Consider the following 13,511-nt stretch of genomic DNA (forward strand, 5'->3'; position numbering starts at 1 on the left):
GAGTTTGGTGACTCTGATTAGGGCCACATTCCCCACCCCGGGAAAAATGTGGGTGTCCGCTGTATTCATGGGGATGCCAAAGACTACCCTGTTGCCAGAGTGACTATAAAAACTAACTGCGGCGCTGAGTCCCATGAGGTGCGAGTAGTTAAGGACTTGCTACACCCAATGATATTAGGGCAGGACTTTAGCGTGTTTTGGGAATTATGGCAGAAAGCCGGCATACCACTTGACTTAGGAAGGAGCCGGTCCCACCATGTTGAATCCCCAATGCAGTTTGAGACAGATGAATCCCCCCTGTGTATCCTTGTCGGTGACGAGGACGAGACTTTGATCCAAGAGGCTGAGATTCCTGAGTAGGGAGTTTCTAGGGTGAATTTTGGTACTGCTGAGATGTAGGATCCCACATTGAAAAATGCATTTGATAATGTGTCTGTGATAAATGGGGAGACATCTGGGAGTATAAAAAAAATCAAGAGCAGATCCTGCAGAGGTTCTACTGGCCAGGAGGTCACAGAGAGATTGTTAATTACTGCTGGTCCTGCCCCACCGGCCAGCTAACTGCTCCCGTGTCCCACTTCCGAAGCCCTCAAGTGCCATTGCCTATTATAGAGGTCCCATTTGACCGGACTGCCATGAACCTTGTCGGGCCCCTGGTCAAGTCCGCCAGGGGGCACCAATACATCCTTGTAGTGTTGGACTGTGCAACTCGTTATCTGGAGGCGGTTCCTTAGAGAAACTCCTCTGCCAGGAGTATCGCCAGAGAGCTTGTGCATATATTCTCCCGGACGGGCCTGCCAAAGGAGATCCTGATGGACCAGGGAACTCCTTTTATGTCTAAGGTGATGAGGGAGTTGTGTAAGGCTCTCCAGATTGAACAACTCCAGACGTCTGTATACCATCTGCAGAAGTCTATGCTGAAGAAGGTCATGGAGAAGGATGGGTGAGACAGGGATTGCCTATTGCTATACCTGCTGTTCTCCATTAGATAATTTCCCCAGCGCTCTATGGGATTCTCACCGCTTGAGCTGCTATATGGACGGCACCCTCGGGGACTTCTGGACATAGCAATGGAGACCTGGGAAGCAGAGGTTACACCCCACCGGAGCGTCATTGAGCATGTGGCCCAAATGCAGGACCGGATTGGAAGGGTGATGCCAATTGTGAAGTAGAGCCTCCTACAGGCACAAGAAGCCCGGGCAAGGGCCTACAATTGGGCCGCAAGCCTGAGACAATTCAACCCTGGAGACCGGGTATTGGTATCAGAACCCACGGTCGAAAGTAAATTTCTGGCCAAGTGGCAAGGGCCGTAGGAGGTGGCCGAGAAGTTGAGTGAAGTCAATTATAAAATCCACCAGCCAGGAAGAAGAAAGCCATACCAGATCTACCACATCAACTTGCTTAAACCGTGGCAGGACAGGGAACCGGTGGAAGCTACATCTCTGGGGGCCAATCCTGAAGCCAGGGTCGAGGATGTCACAGTGGCAGAGAAACTATCACCGGCCCAGAAACAACAGTGCCGAGAACTGCTGCAGAGAAACTGAGACCTGTTCTCAGGGTTGCCAGGATGTATGCAGGTTGTGGAGCATGAGATCTTGACGGAACCGCATGTACGGGTGAACCAGAGGCTATATCGAATCCTCTAAGCCCGCCGCGAGGTGATCTCCATGGAGGTGCTGAGAATGTTGAGCCTGGGCGTCATCAAGGAGTCAAAGAGCGGCTGGTCCAGCCCCATTGTTCTTGTACTGAAGCCGGATGGAGAATGGCACTTCTGTAACAATTTCAGAAAACGAAATGAAGTGTCTAAGTTTGATGCCTATCCGATGCCCTGGGTCGATGTACTTATTGAAAGGCTGGGGCCTGTCAGGTACATCACTACCCTGGACCTAACAAAAGGGTACTGGCAAATTCTCCTGTCTCCAAGTGCCTAGGAGAAGACTGCCTTCTCTACACCCGACGGATGTTTTCAGTACACCAGGATGCTGTTTGGTCTGCAGGGAGCCCCAGCTACCTTCCAGAGGGCCATGGATCGGATCCTAGCCTCGCATAAGTGCGCCGCCGCTTACCTGGATGGCATCGTGATCTTCAGCCAAGGTTGGGGAAGTCACCTACAGAAGGTCCAAGCGGTACTGGATGAGCTGAGGAAGGCCGGCTTTACCATTAACCCGAAAAAGTGCGCTATGGGAAAAGAAGAGGCGAAATACTTGGGCTACATCTTCAGAATGGGCGAAATAAAGCCGCAAGTGAAGAAGGTTGAAGCAATCCAAAAGTGACTGCAACCGGCCTCCAAGAAACAGGTTCGGGCGTTTCTAGGAATTGTGGGATACTATTGGTGATTTATCTCAAATTTTGCCATGATAGCGGCAAACCTGACCGACCTGCTTAAAGGGGCAAAGACAGCAATGGCCAAATTGTCTGAAGAAACTGAGGGAGCGTTCCAGGAATTGAAACTCTCCCTGTGTAAGCAGGCAGTCTTGATTGCTCCTGACTTGAAAAAGGAGTTTGTGGTCCAGACGGACGCCTCGGAGGTTGGGTTAGGAGCCAGGTTGTCCCAAGAAGTGAACAGGGAGGTGTGGCGCCCCTGCTGCGCATGAGTGCCACAGATCCTAGAGGGGTGCATAGAAGGATTTCTCCACAAGAGGCCCCTCACAGCATTCACACACCTCCACCCTACCACCTCAGACCACCAGAGGGAGCCCGGATAGGGACATATATAGGGAGGGTGGAGTTAGGCAGTTCAGTTCCTAGCCTGCTAGAGTACAGAGCAGCTAGGGAGTTCCAGCTCAGACACAGAAGGAGTCAGTGCAGTCGAGCCAGAGCCTAGCAGTTCCTGCAGAAAGAGTTCAGTACAGTCTTTAGAGTGAGTCCAGACTAGAACTCACAGAGCTCAGGATAGAGAGCTAGGAGTGTGCCGACACTCAGAGTGGCGAAAAAGAGCAGCGTCCCGGCTGCAGTGTGTGTAGCCTAGTGAGGGCCCGAGCGGGGCCGAAGGCAGGTGGAAGAAAGTAACATAGGGGGCAGAGGAGCTTTACAAGCTCACCCCAGGAGCATATACCGGACACCGGGTCCAAGTCTACGTGGATCTTCATGACCAGTAGAAAACAACCGGAAGCCCTGGTGAACTACATGTCGCAGGATCACCAAAACATGATACATACCAGGGTCAGGAATCACGGAGACCCCAAAGAATAGGGAGAGTGATCTCCAACAGAAGGCCCTATCACCAAGTCAGCAGGTGCAGAACAGAAACCAAGTTAGGCCTAGCTCCAGGCAGGTCAGAAACTTACTACAGAGAGGCAAGAAACAGGAGGCCCTACGCCCGCTCACTGGGGAGAATCTGGACGTGCACCCCTCAACCTACAGTGCTCCGGGGTGTTCCTGAACTAAACACCAGTAAAGGTACAGAAGTGACTTTCGTGTGTGCTACTATTCTTGCTCTGACCCGGCTGGGTCGCCTCTGTCCTGCATCCCCCCTCCTACGCTGCCCTGAGGCCCTGCTCCACCTGTGGGGAGCGATACCATCTAAGCTGCCACAACACCGGCCTCAGTGGACTGCTGCAGCGCTGGTGATCCTCACGAGACACCACAGGTGGCGTCACGAACTTTGACATTTCCATTCCCCATCCATCTAACTATCCCCTTTTTAGTTGACCGCCCTGGGCCACGGGCCGGGCCAGCCACCGTGATACCACCCAAGCTTCTGAAGGCCCGGTGCCGAGTACCCCACGGCCCCGGGGGCGCGACAGAGGAACATCCCATCCTGTATTTGAACAGAAAACTCTCTGCCTGTGACAGAAACTATGCCATCATAGAAAAATAGTGCCTGTGGGCAAGTGGGCAGTTGACATCCTGAGGTATTACCTTTTAGGCTGGAAGTTCAGGTTAGTGTCAGACCATGCACCCCTTAGATGGATGAGGGAAAGGATAGGGAAGAATGCCCGAGTTACTAGGTGGTTTCTAAGGGATATGTGACAAAGTCACAGGCAGAATACTGGAGGGGAGATATGTTTCACTGAGGCTGTTAGCATGGAAGTCTTCTCCTGCATAGTAGGTGCAGAGAAGGTTAAGCAGACATATTTAAAAGGGCATGTTTTATAGGTGAATGGCTAAGTGTGGACGGAATGCCATTTACCATATCTCCACCCCAGGGAGTGGTCTGGGCTTTAAACAGCCAGCCTTGGGACTCAAGTGTAGTTTGATATCTGGAGGCCAGCTCCAGAGAGAGGAGCTTTTGTTTGTGCTAATCTGAACAGTGTGGTTTTTGATGATTCCTGAGTGGCTGTACCCCGCCTGGTGCAAGGACTTTGCTGGACATTTTCTTATTTTGTTATGCCATTATGCCAGATGCGCTGTGTTTATTTTTATGAACTTTACGTTGGTTTATGCAGTTCAATAAACCAACTGAAAATTTAAAGAGAACGCGTTAAAGAGCAGATCTACCACCAGGGCCGAAGTCAGCACCTGGCGCACCCGGGCAAGTGCCGGGGGCCTGAGCAGGCGGAGGGGCCCACTGCCATTGGGCACCCGCCGCGCTATGGGACCCATGAGCGGAGAAGAGCGGTGTCAGCCCCCACCACCCCCCTCCCACTTGCTCAGGGCCCCGGCAGCTGGCACAATACTTACCTCTCCCCGTGCCTCCGCAGCGTCTTCCGCGTCCTCTGACTGTGACGTCTCAGGTCAGAGGGCGCGGTGATGTCTTTACACCGCGCACGCTCTGTCCTGAGCTGTCACAGCGCAGAGTGGGAAGACGCGCGCAACGCTGGTCAGCAGCAGGTAAGAAGTGAGGTGAGTATTTGATTTTTTTTTTTTCATGTATGGGGGCATGGGGCATTATATGGTGTGGGGGGTGACATCCTGCATGAGGCATTATAAGGGAGGTGGGGGTGTGTGACATCCTGCATGGGGCATTATAAGGGATCGGGGGTGGGTGACATCCTGCATGAGTCATTATAAGGGAGGGGGGGTGTGTGACATCCTCATGGGGCATTAATTATGAGGTGAGGGGGGGTGCAACATCCTGCATGGGGCATTATAAGGGGGGTGACATCCTGCATGGGGCATTATAAGGGAGGAACAGCCTGCATGGAGCATTATATGGGGCCAGTATTCTGTATGGAGCATTATATAGGGGCCAGTATTCTGTATGGAGCGTTATATGGGGACCAGTATCCTGTATGGAGCGTTATATGGGGGTCAGTATCCTGTATGGGGCATTATATGGGGGCTAGTATCCTGTATGGAGCATTATATGGAGTCCATTATACTGTATGGAGCACTATACTGTCCGGTCTGCACTGTGCTTTGTGAGGATTCGCCGGTTTCTGAGCTATTGTGGAATTTACAATAGATATCGCTCATGTAATGTAAGAAGTGACATCTTTGCATTGTACTATACCTATATTTCTCTGCATTATCTGTGCATCATGAATCATGGTATGTGTTAAAGGGGCCCACTGAGACTCTTTCGCCCAGGGCCCACAAAAACCTGGAGCCGGCCCTGTCTACCACTATGTATATATATATATATATATATTGTGGCAGTGTCACTGGTTTTATATGTGAGGGAAGGAATGTGTCATTCAGGATGCTCTCCTGTGTGAACTAAGACCTACTTTATTTCCGCCAGCATGTTATATGCTGGTGGGTTTACTCTGTTAAAGGGTGTGCGGTTTTATGGGAATGACAAAGGGGGCGGGACGCCATTCCCCCTACTTCCCCTCAGGGTGTGGCTGAGCAATGTGTAAAAGCTCAGTCCTTTTTTTTTTCTCAGGAGTGTGGTCTGGAGAGTGAAGTCTCCAGACAGTGTTGTGGAAGCTGCAGAGCTTTTCACAAGGACTTTGCCTGTGCAGTATGTGCTACCGAGAGCGGGCGGAACCCGCTCACCTATGGACTGAGCTATATTTTGTTTTGTTTTCCCGTTTAACCCAAAGGGGCCTTGTTTATATTTCCTGAAGAGCCCTGCATGAGTTTATGCCAAATAATAAACCAGCAGAAAGGTAACGTGTGTCCTGAGTCTGCCTCCAGGAGAGCCGAGCGAGTCGTCTTGCCACAATATATTATATATATATATCTATATATATATCTATATATATATATATATATATCTATATATATATATATATATATATATATATATATATATATATATATATATACTGTTAGTATATATAATTAATTAAGTAAGGGATTGGTCTGATGAGAAATCAAGTTACTCGCTCAGAGTGGGTTACCAGAATAAATGAATATTCACATTATGGAGGATAATAGTAAAATCTCTGTATATCTCTGATATTTTTGGCGCAAAGTAATGTGCCCAGAAAAGTATAATTGTTTTCTTTAGATTATGTTATCATTCTACATATTTCTTTAGATACAGTATCATTCTAGATATAGGATCCAACTACAAGAAACAATAGGCAACAGAACTGATTGACAAACAGATGCAAATTGATTGTTTTATGCATCTGATGGACATTTAGTTTGTATCATAAAAGATGCAAAAATATAAAGGAAAAAAAAAAACACTTGTGTGAACAGGGTCTAAGTCATACCATATACATGGCACATTTGTTGGACAAAATCAATTCAGCACATATCTTTATTGGCTGAATCCATCATCGAGGAGAGGTAAATAAGAAATAAGCTGTTGACAGACATCTCTAGTGGTAGTGTATCTTCCCAGAACATAGGATTGGGCACACTGAAATTCGACATGCCCGGCATTCTTTTTCTCTAATGTTTGTGACCAATTTATTGAAATTTTCATACCATGGAGTCTCATGTGGATCTAAGTATGGTCCACTACAACCAGCATAGTCCTGGTGTTACAGATACAGGTGCTGAATTGTAAAATAGGCACGACCTTGTGAAAGTGAAGATCATTTTTTTTATGAAAAAGGGCTAAACTGCATTTTGCTCATCAAGAAATAAGTGAATTTTGAGAACAATTCAATAAGGATTGTTTTCCCGAATATGTCTGTGGCATCTGAGCTGTTTAACTGTATTTTATAAAAATGAATGAAAAAATAATATGCAGGTCCAATTTCAAAGGTCCACATTAGGAGAGTTTGATTTTACTGTAAATGCTTCTGTAGCTTAGCAGTTTAATGGCCTGCAGTCTGAAGCTATTGATTTTCCACTAGTATATCCTCAACTATAGATCATGGAACAAGTGGACTCTGACCTTTATTGTGTATTGTATAAGCAGCAGATGGTAAATAGTCATCAAGTGAAGGTATTCAAGCTGTCTACCATCTTATTCTTTAATTTGTGTGTGATAGGCTATGCAATCAGTTCGTACACTGGGCGACAGAAATCCTATATATATGCTCCTTAACACTGACATTATAACACCAAAAAGGACAAGCCATAAGGTTATCCAACTCGAGGAAGTAGCATATGTCGCGATGGCCTGCAAATGATCACATTTTCAAGTACCTAACTCCAATCTGTTGCATGGGGGTAGAAGTATAAAGCCAAATTGAAAGCAATTTTTTTAGCCACATAAAACCTAAAAAATAAGATTAAGTGTTCTGAGATGATTGTACAATGCTCCTTGCTTGTTGACTTGCCAGTTATCACCACTTGTCGCAAACTGAGGTGGTCAGAATCCTTGAACTGAGAGTCCTTGGTTTATGCCTCCAATAGATCACAACATGCATAGGCCGAGATGTAAGCACTGTTTCAAGTTGCAAGTCCCAGTGGTTTGGAGAAGAATAACTAACTGAAATGACAGTAAGAGAAGCACAAACCTCTTCAAAGATGGTCCATCAGATTAGAAGAATGGTACCCTAGTGATCCACTCTGTACTGCAAGAAAACAGGAAATGAAGAGACCGTTAGTAGACTGAATAGCTCGGAGCTGCTCAAGAGACAACTTAAGAATACCCCTTTATTCTGCACTTTATGCTTAAATTATGTAAAGGCTAATTAATCCATAACTGCTTTTATTGTTATATCACAGACTCATGTACTATAGAGCATTTAGAAAACATTAGAAATCATGTATCAATAGTGGCATTTGTGTCATACTTAACTTAGGCCTCATTCAGACATCTGTTTTTCTCATGTACAAGAAAAATGGAATGATTATTTTGATCAGAGTTTGATCAGAGTGTGGTCTGAGTGTCAACAGTTTTTCTTGTACATGGAGATAAAAAAAAAAAGTTTCTTTAACTGGTTAATAGAGATGAGCGTTGTTCTACTCGAACTGTTCGCCAATCTCAAATTCGAGCTGTTTTGGGCGGTGTTCGAGCCGTTCGGCGAACACGAACAATTTGAGAAAAATTCGGCTGTTCGAGGTTATGTTCGATAACTGTTCGTGCACCAAAATCATAACTGGATTTTTTCTCAGTAATGATGAAAATTAATGTTAATACGCAGTTTGAGTGTACAGCGGGGTGGGGGGAGGGGCAGGGGATGGATCTCTGCAGGAATAATGAAGATCTCCATTTTTTTTTCTCTTTCCCGCATTTACAGTGGGGAGGTGCAATCTGTCAGCCTATCAGCAGCGCACACACGGAGCAAAGTGCTTTTTTTCACACAAGCAAGGGCATGTGTCATTGGCAGTGTATGTCACATGTCCTTGCCCTATAAGACCAAGCCATTTTCCCCGTCGCCACCATTTTCTCACTGCTGCAGCTGCGTGTTAGACGGCACCGCTGTTGCTGTGTGCGCTATACCTTGTTAATTTCAAGCCAATTTTCGCACAAATATACAGATAGCTTGGGAGTAGGGAATAGTTGTGATTGCAGTCCTTTTAAGGACTAGGTTACAGCATTTCCTACGACTTTTATCAGGCAGGTCTGTGCTCTTAAATAGATAGGTTGTGGGAGTAAAGACTAATTGTAATTGGAGTCCTTTTCAGGACTAGGTTACATCAGTTCCTATCAGTTTTTGCCAGGCAGGTCTGTGCCAGTGCTGTGCAAGTTTTTTTCACAGCATTTGGCTGAATCTAGCAAAGCTAATCCTTTTTGGCCTATTGCAGAGTGTGTTAGTCAGTGGAGTAGCCTATCTGTGTTGCAAGATATACCACCTGTGTATAGAATACCAATTTTTTTACTGCACCTAGTGAAGTAAAATCTTTTGGGCATAGCATCATTCTATTAGTCCATCTATACTGACCTCCATCAGGTTGCAAACTGAATCAAATTTTTTTCTGCATCTAGCTCTGAAAAAATATTTGGCCTTCTAGCAGTGTGTGGGACTTGTTCTATTAGTCCACCTATACTGACCTCCATCAGGTTGCAAACTGAATATATTTTTTTCTGCATCTACCTCTGAAAAAATATTGGGCTTCTAGCTGTGTGTGGGACTTGTTGTATTAGTCCATCTATACTGACCTCCATCAGGTTGCAAACTGAATATATTTTTTTCTGCATCTACCTCTGAAAAAATATTGGGCTTCTAGCTGTGTGTGGGTCTTGTTCTATTAATCCATCTATACAGACCTCCATCAGGTTGCAAACTGAATATAATTTTTTTCTGCATCTAGCTCTGAAAAAATATTTGGCCTTCTAGTAGTGTGTTGGACTTTCTCTATTAGTCCATCTATACTGACCTCCATCAGGTTGCAAATTAAAAATAATTTTTATCTGCATCTACAGTACCTCAGAAAAAATATTTGGGCTTCTAGCTGTGTGTGGGACTTGTTGTATTAGTCCATCTATACTGACCTCCATCAGGTTGCAAACTGAATATATTTTTTTCTGCATCTAGCTCTGAAAAAATATTTGGCCTTCTAGTAGTGTGTTGGACTTTCTCTATTAGTCCATCTATACTGACCTCCATCAGGTTGCAAATTAAAAATAATTTTTATCTGCATCTACAGTACCTCTGAAAAAATATTTGGGCTTCTAGCTGTGTGTGGGACTTGTTGTATTAGTCCATCTATACTGACCTCCATCAGGTTGCAAACTGAATATATTTTTTTCTGCATCTACTTCTGAAAAAATATTGGGCTTCTAGCTGTGTGTGGGACTTGTTGTATTAGTCCATCTATACTGACCTCCATCAGGTTGCAAACTGAATATATTTTTTTCTGCATCTACCTCTGAAAAAATATTGGGCTTCTAGCTGTGTGTGGGTCTTGTTCTATTAATCCATCTATACAGACCTCCATCAGGTTGCAAACTGAATATAATTTTTTTCTGCATCTAGCTCTGAAAAAATATTTGGCCTTCTAGCAGTGTGTGGGACTTGTTCTATTAGTCCACCTATACTGACCTCCATCAGGTTGCAAATTCAAAATAATTTTTTGTATGCATCTAGCTCTGAAAAAATATTTGGCCTTCTAGCAGTGTGTGGGACTTTCTCTGTTAGTCCATCTATACTGACCTCCATCAGGTTGCAAATTAAAAATAATTTTTATCTGCATCTACAGTACCTCTGAAAAAATATTTGGGCTTCTAGCTGTGTGTGGGACTTGTTGTATTAGTCCATCTATACTGACCTCCATCAGGTTGCAAACTGAATATATTTTTTTCTGCATCTACCTCTGAAAAAATATTGGGCTTCTAGCTGTGTGTGGGTCTTGTTCTATTAATACATCTATACAGACCTCCATCAGGTTGCAAACTGAATATCATTTTTTTCTGCATCTACCTCTGAAAAAATATTGGGCTTCTAGCTGTGTGTGGGACTTGTTGTATTAGTCCATCTATACTGACCTCCATCAGGTTGCAAACTGAATATATTTTTTTCTGCATCTACCTCTGAAAAAATATTGGGCTTCTAGCTGTGTGTGGGTCTTGTTCTATTAATCCATCTATACAGACCTCCATCAGGTTGCAAACTGAATATAATTTTTTTCTGCATCTACCTCTGAAAAAATATTGGGCTTCTAGCTGTATGTGGGACTTGTTGTATTAGTCCATCTATACTGACCTCCATCAGGTTGCAAATTGAATATAATTTTTTTCTGCATCTAACCCAGCCAATAGTTTTGGCCTAATACCACAGTTTGGCCACTCAGCTCTGCTCGGTTACCATCCATTGTTTTTTTGTGCAAACAACTCCAGAGTTGTGAATTAGTTAACCACCAAAATGAGTGGAAAAAGGCCTGCTGCTGGTGGAAAGGGGAATAGGCGTGTTGGGAAGGGGAAAAAAGGTTGTGTCCGTGGGGTAGGTGTTAAAGCAACAGTAACATCTGCAGAAGAAAGACCATCTTCCAGCCAAACTAAAATGTCTACTTCTTTTAGCTGACAATGTGATAAGATCCCTTTCTTACGGCCACGCCAATCGCTACAAATTCCAGATGAGGCACAAAAACAGCAGGTGCTTCAACGGATATCAAGTGCTCCTTTAAGTGGGCTCTCCTCCACATCAACTTCAACATCACAAATACTCCAGTCCTCAAAGGTGTCACCCAAATCGCACTTGCTTCCTCACAGCTCCCAAATCTCCAGCTGCCCGTCTGAGTATGAGGTAGAACAGATGGTTGAGTCTGCAGAGCTGTTTACTCATACTATAGCCTGGGAATCAGAGGTCGACTCCAGCGCTTCTGTGAATCCAGACGAGGAAATGATCTGCACTGATGCCCAGAATCTTTATGAGTCGGATCCAGGACCAGACGCAGAAGGTTCTGACCATAATGTAGACCCTCATTCCCAAACTGTAACTCCTGTTGGTGGAGACAATGAGGAAGACGATGATAAGACTCAAATACCTGATTGGAGCGACAACTTTAGTTTTTTGTCAGGGCAGGAACAGGTTGGCTCTGAGGACGACGGGTGTGATAACACACAGGGTGATGATGATGAGGTTGGAGATCCCACTTACTGTCAACCCACAGTCAGCCAAGAGATGAGGTCAGCAGAGGAGGTGGAGGAAGATGCTAGTGACGACGAGGTCAGGTTGCGCCTTCCTGGACAGAGACGTAGTACTGGAAGCACGTCAACAACTGCATCCTCAAACACAACTCTGCCTCTCACCACAAGTCGTGGTGGCTCTTCAGGTCGCATGGGTGCTAAGCCTTGCATAGCCTGGGCATTTTTTCAGATCGATAAAGATGACCCAACTCGTGTTATCTGTAACATTTGTCAGCAAAAGCTAAGTAGAGGCCAAAAAATACATAGTTTGAGTACTTCATGCATGAACCGGCACATGGACATGAAGCATAAGTTGCAGTGGGAAGCTCAGTGTGCTACAATGCGGCCTAGCCGGCCGGGCCAACCACCGTCTGCCATATCTTGTGCATCCGCGGCCTCTTCATCCTCTGTGACTGGGGGGACAGCAGTCACACCTGTTTTGGGGCGTAGACCTGCCACCTCTTTACCCGCAACAGCCAGCGTGATTGGCAGGTCATCATTTTCTTTGGAGGTGGTAACACCAGCTGGTGTTGAGCGCTGTCCGACATCGATAGCACCACCTTTGGATCAAGGCAACCTAACATGTCCGCCTGCATCTTCCTCACACACCGGCAGTTTGCCGGGGACACCCTTATCAACCCCGTCTAAGCACAATAGCCAGCCCTCGGTCCCTCAGATGTGGACAAGTAAAAGACCATTTCCTCCTAGCCATGAGAAACCTAAGAGGTTGAATTTCACCATCTGCAAGCTCTTGACTACAGAAATGCTGCCTTTCCGCCTGGTGGACACAGAGGATTTTCGAGATCTTATGTCCGTCGCAGTGCCCCAGTACCAGATGCCCAGTCGGCACTACTTCTCAAAGAAAGGTGTGCCTGCGCTCCACCAGCATGTCGCACACAACATCACCGCTTCTTTGAGAAACTCTGTGTGTGACAGGGTGCATTTCACCACAGACACTTGGACGAGTAGGCATGGACAGGGGCGTTACATGTCGCTGACTGGGCACTGGGTAACTATGGTGACAGCAGGACAAGGGGCTGCTGTCCAAGTAAGTCTTGCCGTCCCCACGAGTTGTGCGTCAATCCTCTTTATGTCAAAGTTCCTCCACTGCTTCTGCCTCCTCAACCTCCTCTCGGTCTTCCACCTGCACCCAAAGCCTGTCTGGTCATGCCACAAGCTTTCTAACTGCGCAGAAGGGATCCTGCACACCTCCTTACTATGCTGGCAGTAGGGCTCAACGTCATCAGGCGGTTTTTACTTTGAAATGTCTGGGAAATGTGAGTCACACAGCTGAGGAGTTGTGGTCAGGTCTGGAGAACCAATTTCATGAATGGCTGTCTCCACTGGACCTGAAACCAGGGAAGGCTGTGTGCGACAATGCTGCAAACCTGGGTGCGGCCCTTCGCCGGGGCAATGTCACACACGTGCCTTGTATGGCTCACGTGTTGAACCTGGTTGTCCAGCAATTTTTATCCCACTATCCCAGACTAGATGGCCTTCTGCAGAGGGCACTGTCGCTGTGTGCTCACTTCCGCCGTTCGCATCCCGCAGCTCAGCGACTTACATCTCTACAGAAGTCGTTGGGCCTGCCACTTCACCGGCTAAAATGCGATGTGCCTACCCGGTGGAATTCAACTCTGCACATGTTGCAGCGACTGTGGCAGCACCGACAAGCCCTGGTGCAATACGTTCTGACGTATAGCCT

The sequence above is a fragment of the Phyllobates terribilis genome, unplaced genomic scaffold (genome assembly GCF_046119375.1).
Source record: "Phyllobates terribilis strain yellow unplaced genomic scaffold, ASM4611937v1 Scaffold_7__3_contigs__length_470593459, whole genome shotgun sequence".
NCBI lineage: Eukaryota > Metazoa > Chordata > Amphibia > Anura > Dendrobatidae > Phyllobates > Phyllobates terribilis.